We start from the raw sequence: 16,174 nt of genomic DNA, 5'->3' as shown, positions 1-16,174 counted from the left end.
TAAAACCCCTGCACAGCCTAAACCCTAAAACCCTAAACAACATAAACGCTAAAAAGACTTAACACCCTAAACCCTAAAAACCCTAAACACCCTTAAACCTAAAACCCCTAAACCCTAAACAACCTAAATCCTAACCCCTTAACACACTTTAAAAACCTTAACTCCTAAATAACCTAAACCCTAAAAACCCTAAACACCCTTAAGCCTAAATACCTGAAACCCTAAAAACCCTAAAACCCCAAAATCCTAAAACCAAAGGCACCCACCCAAACCCTGCAAAGGCCAAAAAGCTGAAAAAAAGCCACTCTCCACAAAAAAAACCCCACACCACACAGAACACAAGATCACACTACCACAACCCCAGGAACCCAGGGCCAACAAACCCAGATTCTGTCCACAACGATAACATGCTTTAACACTACTCACTTAACCTCTGGCATACCATAACCCTGTTGCCCCAAAACCCCAGCACATTGTAGCCCTAAGGCAACATGAAATGGAACACAAAGTCCCTGGAGATCTCTGCCAGGGCCTTCAGGTGGTCCCTGACCTCAGGCATCACAACCTTGAAGTGAGACCAAGATAGAGGCACCAGGACAACACCGGCATCCATCTTCACACCCTGAGAAAGTGCCTGGGATAAACGCTCCTGGGGAGAGAGGCTGAGGCTCTCGGAGGCTTTGAACCGGCCAGCCACAATCACAGGGCTTCAGCTCATCATTTCTGTGTCAGAGCCACCAGGCAGATGGTCCCATCCTCCCTGAGAGACCGCTCAGGGCACCTGTACCCAGCTCCAGGGAGCTGGATACACAGCCCCGGATCCATGGCGGGGAGGGGTGCTTTAATGCTGGGAGCAGGATTTCTAACAGTGCCCCTGAGGAGGAAAGCCTCCTCAGGCCTGGAAGCCTGAGAAACATCCCTGCACTGCTCCACGTGTCACCAAAAGCAGGGGCTGAGGAAGGCTGCTTTGGGGCCCGTTGAGGGAACCAGCTCCCCTGGGCTGCTCTGTGGCCACAGGCTGCCGTTGCTGTCACGCGGGTCTCGGTGCTGCTCTGCAGTTGGCCATCACCTCTCCAGCGCACCACACGTCTGCACTGGCTCTCCCTGGGAACAGAGATCACAAGCGAGGGATGGGCTTGGCTTTGCCCCCGGTCCCAGGCTGCCACCAGAGACCTGCCACCCCCACCCCAGCTGTGCAACGTGGGCACCACGTACAGCTGCAGATGTGGGTCAGGGCAGCTGTGGGCAGGGGCCAGCCCCGTGGTGGTGCTGCCGGCGCTGGCAGCAGGCAGAGCTGGGGAGAGCGAGGGGACGCCCAGGGCAGCTGGCGGCGGGGCCCGGCGGGGTGCAGCACCCTCAGCAATGCCCGGCTCCTCGCGCCTCGGCCCCAGGGCTGCAGCGCAGGGCTGGCCCAGCTGGGGCTGGGCTGGGAGCAGCCAGGCAGGGCCCCCCAGCACACACCTGCTCCCTGCATGGGGCGGCCTGGTCCTTTGCAATCGACCGCGTGGCATCCAGAGAAGAGCCCTGTGGGCCCTGCCCTGGGCCTGAGCCATCTCTCCAGGGATGAGGCCTTGCCTCGGCTTCTGTCCCTAAAATCCCTCCCTCCGGCCCCCACGGTCCATCCCTAAAACACTTCCCCTCACCCCCAGTCCCTGTGAGCGGGGAATCCGCCTCCCCAGCTTCGGGCCCGGGTGGCGCAAGCCCCCGCAGGGCTCACCCTGCCATCCATGTGGTTCCTGGAAGAAACACCATCCCGCCATGCCCACAGGCAAACTGCTATCCCTATGGACACAATGGGGGCAGCTGGCATATGGGGGTCACTCTCGGGGCTATTCTAGTGAGCAACACTCAGAAAGGCCCAAAACGAGTGCAGAGTTGATGCCAGCGTTACAGCTGGTTGCAAGCAAAAGGCACTCAATGGACGTGGGAGCTGCTGGGAGGGAAAGTGCCACGTCAGGACGGTTGGGAATCTCAGGCTGCCTGGGAGGGAGCTCCATCAAGCGCTCAGAGGCGAGGCTTGAGATCCTTGCAGCCATGGAGTTTTTTGCATGGAGAGTTGCGCTAAGCAAGGCTGGTTTATCCCTTTGGCTACAACACGAGGGTGCTGCACCCCCTGCATGTGTGCTTCCCCTGAGCCGACAGAGAACTTTCTCTCCTGTGCTTTGTTCCCTCTGGGACAGTGGCTGTGAGCGAGGCAGGGCTGTCAGATATGCACAGCAGGAGTCGAGGGGCTCAGAACTGATAAATGCCCCGGCCTGTGCCTGGCCCTGCCCCTCTCATACAGCCTCCATGGCAGTTACCTTTCAGCTGAATAGAACCATCAACGAAGTTACTTGTACATAGAAAAAGGGGACATCACATACCATGAAGCAAAGCCAAGAAGGTGACACCTGATTTTAAAAAAGAATATATTTAGTACATCACAAAAAATGCGGTGGAACTCACTCTTCCAATTGGATTAGGCAGGAGGAAAATGGATTTGGAAAGCAAATAAAAATCGCTCACTTCAAGCTATAAGGTGGCTACTAAACACGGACTCTCCTGTGCATGTCCTGCTCGTTAGTTCCGTGCTTTGGATGTGCCTGCAGTTTCCCTGAAGCACCCTCTCTGGGTTTCTCTTCCAAAGTGGTTCCTAGGACATCTGCATAAGGAAGCTGCCTGAAGAAATCACCGTTTGTTATCCTGTCGGGTTTCAGCCAGGGCAGATAGCCTGTGCTGAAACCTGACTACAAACTGCTGGCATCGCAGCTTGTGGATCCTAAGAAAAAGGAGGTACACGATATGAATTTACGGTACAAGGCTGTCACTGAAACAAGCCATGTGAAGCAGAATATAGTACTTTTAGCAACAGTGAAATAGCGTACATTAAAAAACTAATCATCTATATACAAAAAAGTAATGAAAACTTATTTTCAGAACATTTCTCAAGATCTTGAGAAAGATACCTTTGTTACTGGTAAGGAAAGAAGAAGTAAGAAACTAAAAAGTGTCCATCCCAATACACACACCACCACTACAAACACCACCCCCACCCCCCACCAAATTACCTCAGGTGAAATGTGGCCTTTTCAAAAAGTTCCAGCATCTAAGGTGTATGTAGTGACCTGGAACAATGTTGCTGCATATTTGGGATTCAGATGATACAGGGCAGCGTGAGGATTGCCAACACAGACAAAACAGTGGGACTTACTTTGCCTCTTTATTTCGGTAGCTAGGTGAATAGCTAAGGATTGAGGCTCTTGGGGCGAGGTATCTGCTTACCCTTGAGCAAACAGTACTTCAATAAGTGTAAAACAAAACCTGCAACATTGGGAATGGCATTTTCCTGCTGACGTGCATTTTTTTCCAAACGCCAGGTGTCTGCTTCTTATCTGGGGCCATCTTTGTGCACACTAAATATAGTTCATGCACTTAGTGCAGCGTTCAGAGTTTTGAAGGATGGACAGCAGTGTCTGGTACACACCTGGGCTTCTTGACCTTCCTGAATTTTTTCAGCGGTTGATCTCCAAAAGCTTTTTTTCTCTCCTTTTCTCTTCTGGTATGCTTTCAGCCTCTTTTCCAGAGGCCTGTTTTTTCTTTCTGTTTCTTTGCTTTTCATTTTCCTGAAATGAAAGACCCTGCAAACCTTGATATTCCACAGTTATTAGATGGGTAAAACCATGATCAACTGGAATCAGTTCTTATTTTAAACAAAGGGAGCTCATTTTACCTTCTTTCCTCTGAAAGGCTCATCAGCTATTCGGGGTCTACCGAGGAGTCTGCTGTGCTCTTGGGGGTGGTTGGAGGCAAAGGTACAAGCACCTGAACCAGAAAAATTGAAGTTGACAGGTGGCAAGACACCTAGAGTAGTAAGCTATTGTTTTCCAAATTGCTACCTTAGCTCCTCAAATAAGATCCCTTTGGTTGCTTTGCATTATCCACATTTTGCACAGTTGTAAGATAGGCTTCAGGAGCTCTGATGAATTGGGATGATGGACTGCCCCTTGCGGGCTGGGGCACCACAAACTGGAGGGGCCTTGGAGGGTAGGACAGACCTCAGAGAAACACGGGGAAAGGAGGGCAAGAAAAGCCTTGCCAGCTTCTTTCTGCTGGGGTTTCTTCTGCCTTCCTGGGACACGGTTCTGCTGTTATCCTTTGAGCAGCATTATCCCATTCTGGGGCATGAGCCTTTTATTTTTAAATCTGCTGTTTTGTATTGGACTTCTTGTAAGTATTTAGATTGATTAAGCACATTCCCAATGCATCTGAGAAACAACCTTTCTGTTTTTTCTTCTCTATCAGTACAGGGTGAGAAAAGTCAAACAGACAAGTGATCTAATGACAGAAAAAGGCACAGCAGCTACTTGGACCTATCAGAAACTACTGTCATACATGAGAAACGTCACATTGTTTGTTGGCCTGACATCCCTCTACTATTTCTGATTTCACCACTATATCTGCCCCTGCTTCTTTGTAGAGGAGGAACAGAGACTGTGCTGTGTCCAAGAAGTCTTTTGCCTGGGGCTCTGTGTTTCCTTCACCTACATGGCTCCTTTGATCTTCCAAACGCACTTCTGGAACACAAAAGTACATGCAGCAAAGTGACTTCGTGGAAGTGGACAACACCTAAACCAAAATCCACCAGCAGCACAATAAGGAATAGGACCAGAAGCCCCAGATTTTGAAAACCCTCAGCCCCTCCTCATACCTGTGCATCTGTCCATAGGTACTGGCACCTCCTCGGCTGATGGAGGGGGGAGGCCGGCCACCTCCTCCCCAAAGATGTCCCCGCAGTTTTCAATCACAAACTCCACCAGCACCTTCACCTGCACACATCAAAGCCTTGGTCTCAGCCTACGAGTTTTCTCCCTTTGAGCCTCCCAGTTCTCCCTGCCATCCCCCTGGGGAGGGAGGGAGCAAGCAGCTGTGTGGTGCACAGCTGGCAGCCCCACCTAAACCACGAGCTTATGAACAAAATAGTTAGCTGGTTGATGGTGAGAGTGCTCATCCTTTGTCCTCCATCAGGGCACAGGCGTCTCCCATATCACATTGGGATGCACAAAAGCCTCAGCAATCCAGCTGCTGTTGGAGCTGCTGGAAAAGCTTTTTGGGTGAGCAGACATATTTGTAGTGGCCAGCATGGCAGTTTGGTTTATACCATTGCACTGAGTGTGGGGGTCTGGAGAAACTGCCCGGCAGTCAGTGTGCAGGGATGACGGCCGCAGGGGATAGCAAGCTGCAGGTGATGGGCAGCGGCAACACCGTGTCTGCCTGCGTGTTGCCCTGGCTCTGAGCTAATGGCGCTGTTCCCCGATGGAGCATCCATCAAGCCTCAGCACGAGTTGTGTCTTAGCCAGAATCCGAGCAGGAGCTGAGAGGACAGTGACACCTCCAGAGGTGCGATGCAGCCCCTACCTCCCTGCGTGACTGTGCTGCAGTGTGAGTCGTAAAGCACCTGAGCTCAGCTGTGATGCCCACTGGCAAGAAGTCTGGGCCAAGGGATGATCCCAAAGTCCTCCCCTAGGACACACCACCAAACAATATCTGCCTAGTCCCCAATTGTCACATGGCAGACAGTCAGAAGAGAGGAACGATCATTTTATTGAGGACATCATCTGCAGGCTGGGGTGTGGTGGCTACACAGGAGCCCCAGGGCTTCAGACAAGAAAACAGCACCTGCAACGATAAGAGCCAGAAAGCACTGCTAAAGCCACAAAGCCAGGACGAGGCATGACTTGGTTGTCCTTGCTTTGGGGAACACTTTACAAAGTGCCTTGCCTCAGCACTCCCACCCAAAAGACTGGTTCTCTTCATTTACTCCAGCACCCTCAGCAGACAATAAAAGCCTTACACAAGCAGCCTGCCACGGCAAGAAAGGATTTTCAAATGGAATGTTACTGCCTGTGGAACAGGGTTTAATAGGCTGTATTCCCAAGACCTCTGACTCCCCTTTACTGACCTAGGCCCCCATGTTCGTGCTTTTCCCAAATGATATTCGTTCTAATGTTTGGTCCACAGTTCCGTATTCTAATATCTAATATTGCATTCCACCACTTCATACCTTGATTTTTCAATCGCTTCATCTGTCTCTGGCCGGCCCCCTCACAGGGAACACTGAAACACAGATTGGGACTCCCCACTCGCTTCACAGTTAAACTGCGTCTCACACACATCACTCTTTCTGGGCAGCCCTCAGTCACACAGGCAGTATGTTACCAGGTACCATGCACTTACATACAACTCTAGGAATGCTGACAGCTTGTGTTGGCACACAAAGTATGTATTTCAATGAACAATTGCCAAAAACCAAGTTCTAAGTTTTTCTGGCCCTAAGCAGCGTGTTAAGCTTTCAGCTATCCTCACCTAGAATTGCCAGATTATTTTTTGTTGTTGTTTGTTTTTGTTTTGTTTTTTTTTTTTTACACAAGATTCATAACTAATTTTGAACATGTAACAAGACAACACAAACGAACAAGACACAGAGCGCTATGTCAGTTGTTATGTTCTAGGAATTTCCCAAATCTTAAGACACCCTAAAGGAAGTTTTTAGCTTCCCAGATCTTAAGACAATCAAATATTCAAAACAAAGAATAAATATAAATACCTTTCATGTTGTGCAGAAGTCCTTGTCCACCTGTGTGAGAAGCAGAGCGGTAGGGGAGTCTCACCAACAGCAGATCCAGTCAAGGGCCCAGAGGGCCCCCAGACCCCTGGATTCCAGCACCGGCGGAGAGTTCTCCTGCCTGGCTCACCACATTGATGCCAAAATGGCACAGAGTAACTGCTCACAGACCAATTTTGTCTTTAAGCAGCAAAGGTATTTATTTCATGCAACGTTGGGGAGCTAGCCGATCCACACCGGCCAAACTAGCTCCCAAGTTTCCAATGAAAAGTTAGGTATTTTATACAGTTTTCGTGAGAGGTTACACAACATCTTTACATACATATTCACTTGATTTGGGCACCCAATCATTCCATTCATAATAGGTGGGATCTAGGTGGAATAGACCTTTCCATTTTCTTTGTTCAACAATTTCCTGACTTGATGGTCTCCTCCTCTCCTTCAGGTGCCCACATTATCTTTTCTAATTATTCAGAGTACACTCCTTTCTCAACACAGACCATTGTACCAAACTCATCCTGATTCATTGCCATTTATTTATTTATTAAGACCTTGTTTTCTTTCACAGGTGCAGCAGCTGTTTCTTGGCTTTCTCCACACCCTGGGCTAGGCCCCTGATGGTCACGGTGTCACTGCCAGAGCCCTTGGTGGGGAAGTGGATGTGGACTTCACCATGCTCCTCCACGATGGAGCGGATGAAGTGGCCTTTGGCACCAATGAGGGAACTGTGCAGTTTGGAGGGAATAGAGACCTCCACCTCTGTGCTGTTGGCCTAAGAGAGGACAGTACCAGCCTCTTAAGCTGTAGAAATGTGTTTGCACCCACTCTGCTTACCCTCTAACCTCCACCTTGCTAGGAGCTTTATAGATCTGGAAGAAATGCCTGAGCAGAGGGCTTTGAGACTGGCTACTCCTGACAGGAGCAGTCACAAACTTAGGTTTACGAGTCAAGAACAGACTGACACATTTGTCTCCTCCCTGCCCTCACCCATTACAACCACATCTGTATCTGTGTCTTCTAGCAACATTTTCAAGTCCTTCAACTGCAAAAGGCCAGTTGCTTCACTTACCAGCTCCTGGATGGCAAGAACCCTGTGGCAAGCAGCGTCACAGTTTGCTGTCTTGCCTGTGATAACAATTGTCTCAGTTGCTGTTCTTTGCTGGGAGATCAACTTTGGTGTTGCTTTCTTTACAGATCTGCCACAAAGGAAAAAAAAAATCATCTCAGAAGTGTCCCATGTCAGAAAAAAGCCCTTGCAGGCCATATTTGACATCACCAATGAGCAGGAGAGAGCATCCAGTGGGATTCTGCTGCAGGCAGTGATCATCATGAGCACTTGAGTTAGGAAAGATGTCTCACCTTGATGTTGGCACCTCCTTTCCCTATGATGTTCTTGTGGAACTGTTTGCAGATGGGGACAGAAATAGAAAAGCTGTTTCAACCTAAGGGAGAAAGGAAGGGAGAACTGAAGATTACACTGTTGTGGCAAGTGAGGCCCGACTGCAGGAACTCTGATACAAGCTTTTGACAATAGGCTTAGACCCAAGGAAGTTCTCTATACAAGAGACTTGTAAGAGTAAGCAAAGGCAAGTACGTTCCCCTATAGCCTTCAAATAACAGGTATTACCCCCCTGCCTCCATTCAGCCAAAACAGTGTCGACAGCTCCCTCCTCTTGAGGTGTTTTAGCTCTACCCAAGCCAGTACAGCTCTGCTTTACCCCAGGGTTATTCAGGCATGTAGGAGGGAACATCAGACAGAAGACCTCCTTACCAGGTCTGCCACCATCTTGTGCATGTACTTTGTGCACTTCACCTCATTTTTGGGACCTCTAAGTTGGACAATATCATTCTTCTGTGCAGGGTCTGGGAAGCTGATGATAACCTGCAGGAGGTGGTCATTTATAGTCAACTCAAGCAAATGCAAGAACCCTTGTGTCAGACACATGCAAAGGTTGGGGGGGATCCTACACATCCCGTTTTCCCATTCAGAAAAGGGTAACCGTGTTAGCGGCTTCTGGCTAAAAGAACTACCTTCTCAGACACTTGAGCTACAGACCCACTAAAGTTACAACTTCATTGATGATAGGCCTACTACCTGTGTAGAAAATACCCCCCCCTGGATTCCTCATCTCCTAAGAAGCCTTCCCTCTGGGAATTTCTCCCAGATCTGCTCACCCTTCTGCCCAATGATGGTCTGGTGGAATTTCTGCTCAACAATTAGGTCTTCGGTGTGTTTATTTTCCTGATGAGAACAGAGTTCACATTGAGTGTTCAGCAGGAGAGCCATATACTTTTAATTACCATCTTTCTGCCTGACAGTTTACTTGCCAGCACTGTCCCTCTTTTCTCTAGAAAAAATTCACTCTAGGTTGACAGAGAAGGGCTACTCGAGGGAACAGAGGAAGACATTTGTGAAGAGGAACTTGCACTTATGAGATCCAAGTGCTCAGTGGGCAAGGGGCACACACTTGCACCAGAAGGTTACAAGGGAACACAAGAGCCCAAACCTTGCAGTCTCCCAAACATCACATCCTACTCACTTACCATATGGGAAGCGAGTTCCAGCAGCTCTTTCTTGGCCTGTTGGACCCCCTGTGGGTCTCCTTCAATTCTGATCAGGTTGCTCTTCTCATTGTCTGGGGGAATACACACATACACCTTGTAGAGGTCCTTAATCCTGTTAACTTCAAGGCAAGGACTGTGGTGACGCAGTCTGCTAGGCAAGGACTTGGAAGCAAGGCACCTTGATTTATCACTGCTTAGAGGCTGTTTAAGAAGTAAACCCACCTCTGAGAATGGCTCAGGGGGGTAGGGTTGAGACAGGAGAAATTGACTCGTCACCCTGGAGTTCAGTGAGAGCAGATCTGTGCCACACAAGAACCTGCACAAGTAAATACTGTGGCATCTGCAGAGCCAACTGTTCACTTGTCAGAACAAGGCACATTTCTTCCCCAAACAGTATCACATTTAGAGCAGAAGATAATCATTCATTTCTATCCCAGATTCTTTGTTGAGGAAGATGTTGCAGCACAATCAAACTAGTAGACTGCAGTAAGGTCATATTCTACAGTCTGTGCTGTATCTCCTTCCTCCAAAAGCCAGACCACCACCCCACCATCTACAGGGCTATTTAACCACTTAGTGGGAACCAGCTACACCTACACATCATCCATGTCAACCAACCCACTGCCTCTGAGGCAAGGCCACAGCTGCATGTTATCACTGTTAATCAACCCACTGCCTTCATTCCTCTACAGGGAGAAGCTCACCAAGCAGATTTCCACCACCCACAACTGGCTGCTAAAATGTAATTCACACAGAGCAAACTTTAAAAAAAAATAATAATAAAAAAATTTCCTCCAGGACATGTCAAAGTAATTCCACTACTGTTCAAGCTCCCAAGATACTTTCACACATTAAAGCCATTGCAAGGCCTCACAGCCCATTTCTCTCCTTGTACCACCACCACTCCAGAAAAGCAGAGGAAATGTGATGGAGACAGCACACTGGATGAGCTACAGAGCCCCTGATATGATCTACTAAACACGGAGAGTCTGAGCATGGGAAGGATTAGAAAGGCACTCCACTTACTGTTAGCTCCATTCTTGCCAATGAGGTGTCGGTGGAATTGGTGATTTCTGCGTAATCCATCCGGTTGATCTAAAAAGAATTGTATAGGGCCAGGTAGGGTAGGCCACTGCTTCTGTCTCGTGCCCTAAGTAACTGCCTACTGCCAGTATTGGCACTGACTCACCAGCAGTCAGCTACAAGCACTTCTCCTGCTATTAAGCAGAGCACAAGCATTCCTCTGGTTTGAGAAGAGAACATTGTGCTCATGAAACATTGAAAAGACTTACTTATATGCCTCTCCAGCTATAACAAAGAGAATCCTTCCTTCTCTGCATCAAAAAATTGAATGCTGACTTTTCAAGAATGCTATGGATGAGTTTCATAACCAAGGGGTGTCATCCACCTGCCACACAATTTGTCTTCTGCAAGTTCGATTAAGCATGTCAAGACATCATATGGATGTGATAAACACCTCATCACCTCTGCTCTGTTGCCCCTTCTTCCCCCAGTTTCTTACTGGATCTAGTAACTCCAGCTCACCAGATCCTTGACCATGACTTCAATCTGTTCCTGAGCCACAGACACATCTTCTGTAGGTCCTTCCAAAGTGATTTTATCCTCTCCTTCAGTGAATTTGAGGTGAAACTTGAGATTAAAGACAATGAATCTCTTAAGAATTTTCCAAGATCCAAGCCAGGCCAATGCTGTTGGTCAGGCCTACACCATCGATCCCTGCCACTAAGAGATGTGCTCCTTCCCAAAAAGCCCAAACAAAATCCCCGCATTTTTACAAGTCAGTAACTTAACAATTTTGGCCATATGGCAGTGCCTAGAGCCCAAGGCTCTGGTGCTGTCCCAGAGTCTGCAAGGGCTTTGGAGAAGTTACTTATCTAGCCTTTATCTAGATACCGTCTAACTCACCAGGGAGAAGCCTTGTTGCAGTCAGCATTTCCATGTATCCTACTACATCAGTTCTCAAAACAGCACCACATAAAGCTTCCTTGGAAGGGCTCAACCCATGAAAGTAACATAGGATGAGCAGTGTTTGCAGCAGTAAAAGAGAGGGTTCCCTTTAATAGTAAAGATCTGTGTCATTTCCCCCTGGTTTTACCCACGCTAGAATACATCTCTCTCTTCCGTGACAAGTGATCTGAACTAAACCATTTTTATTACAAGATAACATTGAATGATCTTTGGTTTTATTTCTTTTGTTGTTGTGTTGTGTTTTTTTAAGGAGAATACTAGTGATAAAAGTGAATCCAGTACATCAGAAACAGAAGAGAGACAATTCACCTCAGGAACTGAGCCTGTGAACGAATCTGTAGAACAGACAGATTCATCTGTAAAATCTTTCTCCAGGAAAAGACGCCGTTCAGACACAGGCAACTCCCTCGGTAAGAAAGATTCTACGTTTTCTCAGAGATTATGGAGACAGCTACTCTGAAACTAGCTATTACAGAAAGGGGAGAGTAGAAGAATTTAGTTGTTGTCTGCCGTGTAAGTACCTCATTGTTCCTTCATTTAAAATATTATACTTGTACAACCTCTTAGTGTACTTACCAACACACTTCTATAGATACACTTATGCTAATTACTCTGATGTGGGAAAGGGTATAAATTATGTAAATAAATAAAACTTGAAGTTCTGGGAGTTGTGTCAGAAACCTGGATGTCACAGTGTCGAGATTAAGTCCATAGATGTGTTTGCTGGAGGGTGACAGTGCTGTGAAGGAAACACTGAGTAATGAGGTAACTATGGAAGTTCCAGGGGAAAAAAAACATCCCACCAAACTGATGAAGTCAGTGTAGAAGTCTGAACTCTTTGTCTCAGATCACTAAATACATTGTACCAGTCTGATACATGTCCTGAAACACGAGAAAAACAAGCAGCAGAGTATCTGAGGCTAAAAACTTCACAAATCTAGTAACTGAAGGAAAAACCTAAATGTCCACAGATTAGAGAGACGTAAGAGGACACAAAAAGTACTTGGGATCCATTCTAGAGGAGAATTTGGTTCAGCCTGCAATTCTCTAAGAAGCTGTTTCCCTCACAGCTGTTCATCAAAGAGCTGATGGTAGAGTTTGAAGAGCTGTTGCTCACTTCAAAGGATAGTTTCTAGATTCCAGATCATGATGCTAGTTAATAGTTCAGCTCATAATGCCCATCAGTTTCAAATATTTAAGTAAGGAATAAAGTCTTTCTGTCAGGAAGGTCAGAAAAAATGTCGGATGCCACCTTGAAAGAAGACAAGCTTTTGTTTAAAACACAGAATCCAGAGTTCTTGTTCAATTACTTCCTGGTATCACGGATCATTAGCAAACCTCTCAGCTTTCATATCTGAAGCAAAACATTTGCTTACCATGCCAGTTGTAAAGTTATGTACAGGAACATGCTGGAAAGCATTCCCATGGGATTGTTCCACAGGGATGAAACACTGTTATGCTAACGCTAATTAGCAACAATTGGCATAGTCTACTCTCTGGGAAATGTGACGGTCATCCAGGTCTGCATTTCCACTGTTGTACCTTTTAGGCTTGGTGTGCGTGTAAAAGGTAGAGATAGCAGCATACCTGAGCCAAACGTGATCAGGCTCAAGCTAGCCCAAAATCAGTTGGGTGCATGATAGAAGCCTCCAAGCTGGCATAGCCTGTCGGCTGCACGTCAGCTGTAAGCCTGAAGCAGGCAGGCTCAAGTGCAAGCTGACTTCTGCTGCTCTGACTACACCTTTGTCTGTCAGCACCTCCTGTCCTCTGTGAGACTTTGGAAACTTCTTTCTTAATCTTTCTGTGCTAAAATGCATCACGATGATTTCCAGGTGTTTCTTGGCAACTTACCCTCTGGGTGTGATGGAGTCTGTCTGTTTTCCTGTTTTCCTTTGGGCACTCCTTTACAAGTTTTCTGAGCCTGCACTTTGATACATTATACCCTGCTGTGGAAAAGGCTTTTGTTCCATCTGTTTCAGTAGGCTGTTGACATGTTCACTTTTCTTTGTTACGTGGTGACACCGAGTTCTAGATGCCACACAGTGAGAGCCAATATAATGTGGTACATAATGAAGAGGGAAGGAAAAGTCACTTCAGTGACTGGGAGCAGCTCTGAGCCCAACCCCAAGGTGTTAAACTGTAAAAACGTACCAAGAATCAAACCCGCCTTTGTGGAGAAGGCATTGCTTCCCTCTGAAGAGCTGGACTGGACTTCTTTGCATTTCACAGCTATTCTGTAGCAAGAAAAGACAAGCATCCTTTCACTAAAACACCGTCCCCGGGGTTTCCCTCCATAGCTGCCAGCCCATCTCTGCAGCACCATAAATCACTGAAATAGGTTATCTGCTTCCTTCAAATGGAAAAACAATGTATTTAACCAACCTTCTCAGCTAAATTCTAGTTTACCAGTTTTAAGAACATTCTGCCCAGCAAAATCAAGATGAAAGGTGTCTCTAGTTCGTTGTCCTGTCTCCAACAGTATCTTTGGCATTTCTGTACCATTAAGCAGAAAAGGCCCCAGTAACCTTTTCTTCAATTGATTTTTAGAGTCACTTTTTGAAGCTGTGCAAACATTTAGCATCCAGCGTGGTTTTTGTAAGTTAATGTCATTAATGCAGATTAACTACACAGTGAGTGAAGAACCCTCCTCTTCCTTTGTTTTGGATGCGAGTGTTCACTTTAACCATATCTTTACTCCTTATGCACTAATTTGCTTTGTGCCTGACAATCTGGCAGAGGGACCCAGTTTTCTTTGGTAGCAGCAGGAGAACAACAACTATTTCTGAGTCCTCCCGGGAGCCAGAGTAAGCTGCAGAGGGTGCAGAACTTAACTCAGCACTAAGATACATCATTGCAAATGATTACAGGCTGTGTCATCTGTTCCCTTCCCACTCTTTTTCTTGAGAGGCAATGGGTATGGTGCTCTAGCTCCTGCCATGTTTATCACATGGAGGTGCAAGGAATAGTTCACCTTTCAGGGGCTGCTTTTTTTGAGTCCCAAGCTTGCTCTTAGGACATAGATTCGAAGGTGCTGATGATGCATCTGCTTTTCCCACTACTTTCTAGCTGAGCTCGTCTGTTAAAATGGGATTTTTGCAAAAAATCTGTCAGCTTTTGTTGGCAGCTTACACACTTGCAACAGGAGTCCTTTTGGACTTCACAAATGATTGAGAGGAACTCTGTAAATACTTTGAGTCTCCTTCCCCATCTCCTCTGTATTGTGCTCCACAGGTACACTCAGCTAGTGAACATAGCTGTAGTGGACCTAATATCTGTGGCTTGTGCTTCCTCTTCTAAAAGAGCACGGGAGAAGGACCAGATTCTGATGGGAGGAACTTTTGTTTGCAGCCCTTCTTTCTGGAAATAGGGATCTCAGAATGGAGCAGGTGGAATTTGTTACTTCTGGATTGAAGCATTTAAGCTGATGCTGAGACATTAAGGAAAAAAACTTTCTTTCTCGATGGCTGACCATATATTTTCTGTGAGTCGTCTAGTCCTTAAAATAATCTGATGACTCTCTCTGACTTTTTTTCTTTTTTTCCCTGCAAGAATGCAGACATAATACTGAGGTGCTACTGACTCAGGTGAATCCATCCCTATCATGCTGCAAGGTGCCCTAGACATTTGCCACCCACTCCCATGCCACTACACTTGTGTCACTATGCGTTCTCTCTCATTCCCTCCAAGGTAAATAGATTTCTAGGTGCAATTCCTAAGGGGAAATCTTCATTCAGGCAAGGTCTCCCATGCTATCATCTGTTCCCTTGAACTGTTGCCTGCACCTTCCAGCCAAAAATATTGTTACTGTTCATTTAGTTTTCCTAGCAGGTCACAGTGAGATCTCTTCCTACAAAGGTGTTAAAAGTTAATGTGGGGACAAGCCTGGCCCTGAACTCTTGAACATATGTGTGAAGCCCAAAGCGAAGTTGCTCTCGGGAGTCCAAGCAGCAGCTTCTTGCTCCAGCTCAGTTGCCATTACCTTGACGTCATTATATATTCATTGAAGGAATTTCAAATTGCCTGTCCTGGCAGTCTGCTGTTTGGGATGAGTGGATGTTATACCCTGTGTCTTAACTTGACATAATTGAGGTGCATTGTTACAAACCCCCTCATTTCTCTATCCCTATGTATTTTCAAGATGCGTTCCCAACAGAGTCTGCTTTGGTAGGAGGCAGATGTCAGAAAGTGCAAAAGTGATGCCTATTGGGCAGGAACTTTGTAGTACAGAGAAAGAACAGAGGCTGGAAAACGTGAATGTGTCTGTTTAGAGGTTACATTTCTTGTGGGTGATGTTTGCAGTGGTAGCGCTGTTGTGACTTTATCAGGGTACTTGTTCGCTTTCTTGACCTGCAAGATCTGGCCGCACATTGGAAGTATCTCTGTTTTGCTGTGGATTGAGGTATTTGTCAAAAAAGGAGCCTCTTGTTTGTCCTCTCTGTGATGCTATGAGTTTTCTCTAGGATCCTGGCACTGGCTGTGTTGTGCTCTGAGGCAATTGTGCCTTTTCTGGGTAAACAAAGGGATATGGCACAAGCAGATCAGGCCTTTCTGTAGATACTGCCAAGGATTCATAGTAATTAATGTTTGACTTTTGGTATCCATGGTAGCGAAGGCATGTCTAAATAATACATACTGAAGAATGGGAGCACTTTTCTTATAATCTGCTTTGTTGGGGTTTTATATTTAAATTTTTGAAAAATTGGAAGAATTCCTATTTCTTTAAACAGTAGGCCTCAGGTGATCAGGTTATAGTGTGCCTTTGAAAGCATATTTTACAGTACCTGATAGAAATGCAATTGCTCTGTATGCTGCCAAGTGAAACATATACAAGCACTGATACGTACTCAGTATTCCCTGTTCTTCCTAGATCTCCATCTGCTGGTGGATGTACCTTGGAAGCGGGGTGACAAATGTGCAGCAGCTGCCAGCTGGATTCCCCTGTCAGACCCCAGCAGCAGTGGAGCTTTGCACACTACAGCCACTTTGGATCATTTCAGCTGTGTTTAAAAAAAACCCAAA

General features: G+C 46.6%; 1 pseudogene; it reads right to left on the bottom strand.

The window, feature by feature from the left end:
• Positions 1-7,088: 7,088 nt before the first annotated feature.
• Positions 7,089-13,950, bottom strand: LOC129784948 (vigilin-like; annotated as a pseudogene).
• Between the last annotated feature and the right edge of the window lie 2,224 nt (positions 13,951-16,174).

The sequence above is a fragment of the Falco peregrinus genome, chromosome 7 (assembly GCF_023634155.1).
Source record: "Falco peregrinus isolate bFalPer1 chromosome 7, bFalPer1.pri, whole genome shotgun sequence".
Classification (NCBI taxonomy): domain Eukaryota; kingdom Metazoa; phylum Chordata; class Aves; order Falconiformes; family Falconidae; genus Falco; species Falco peregrinus.
The sequence above is the reverse complement of the archived record's forward strand: the minus strand, read 5'-3'. Positions and strand labels throughout refer to the sequence as shown.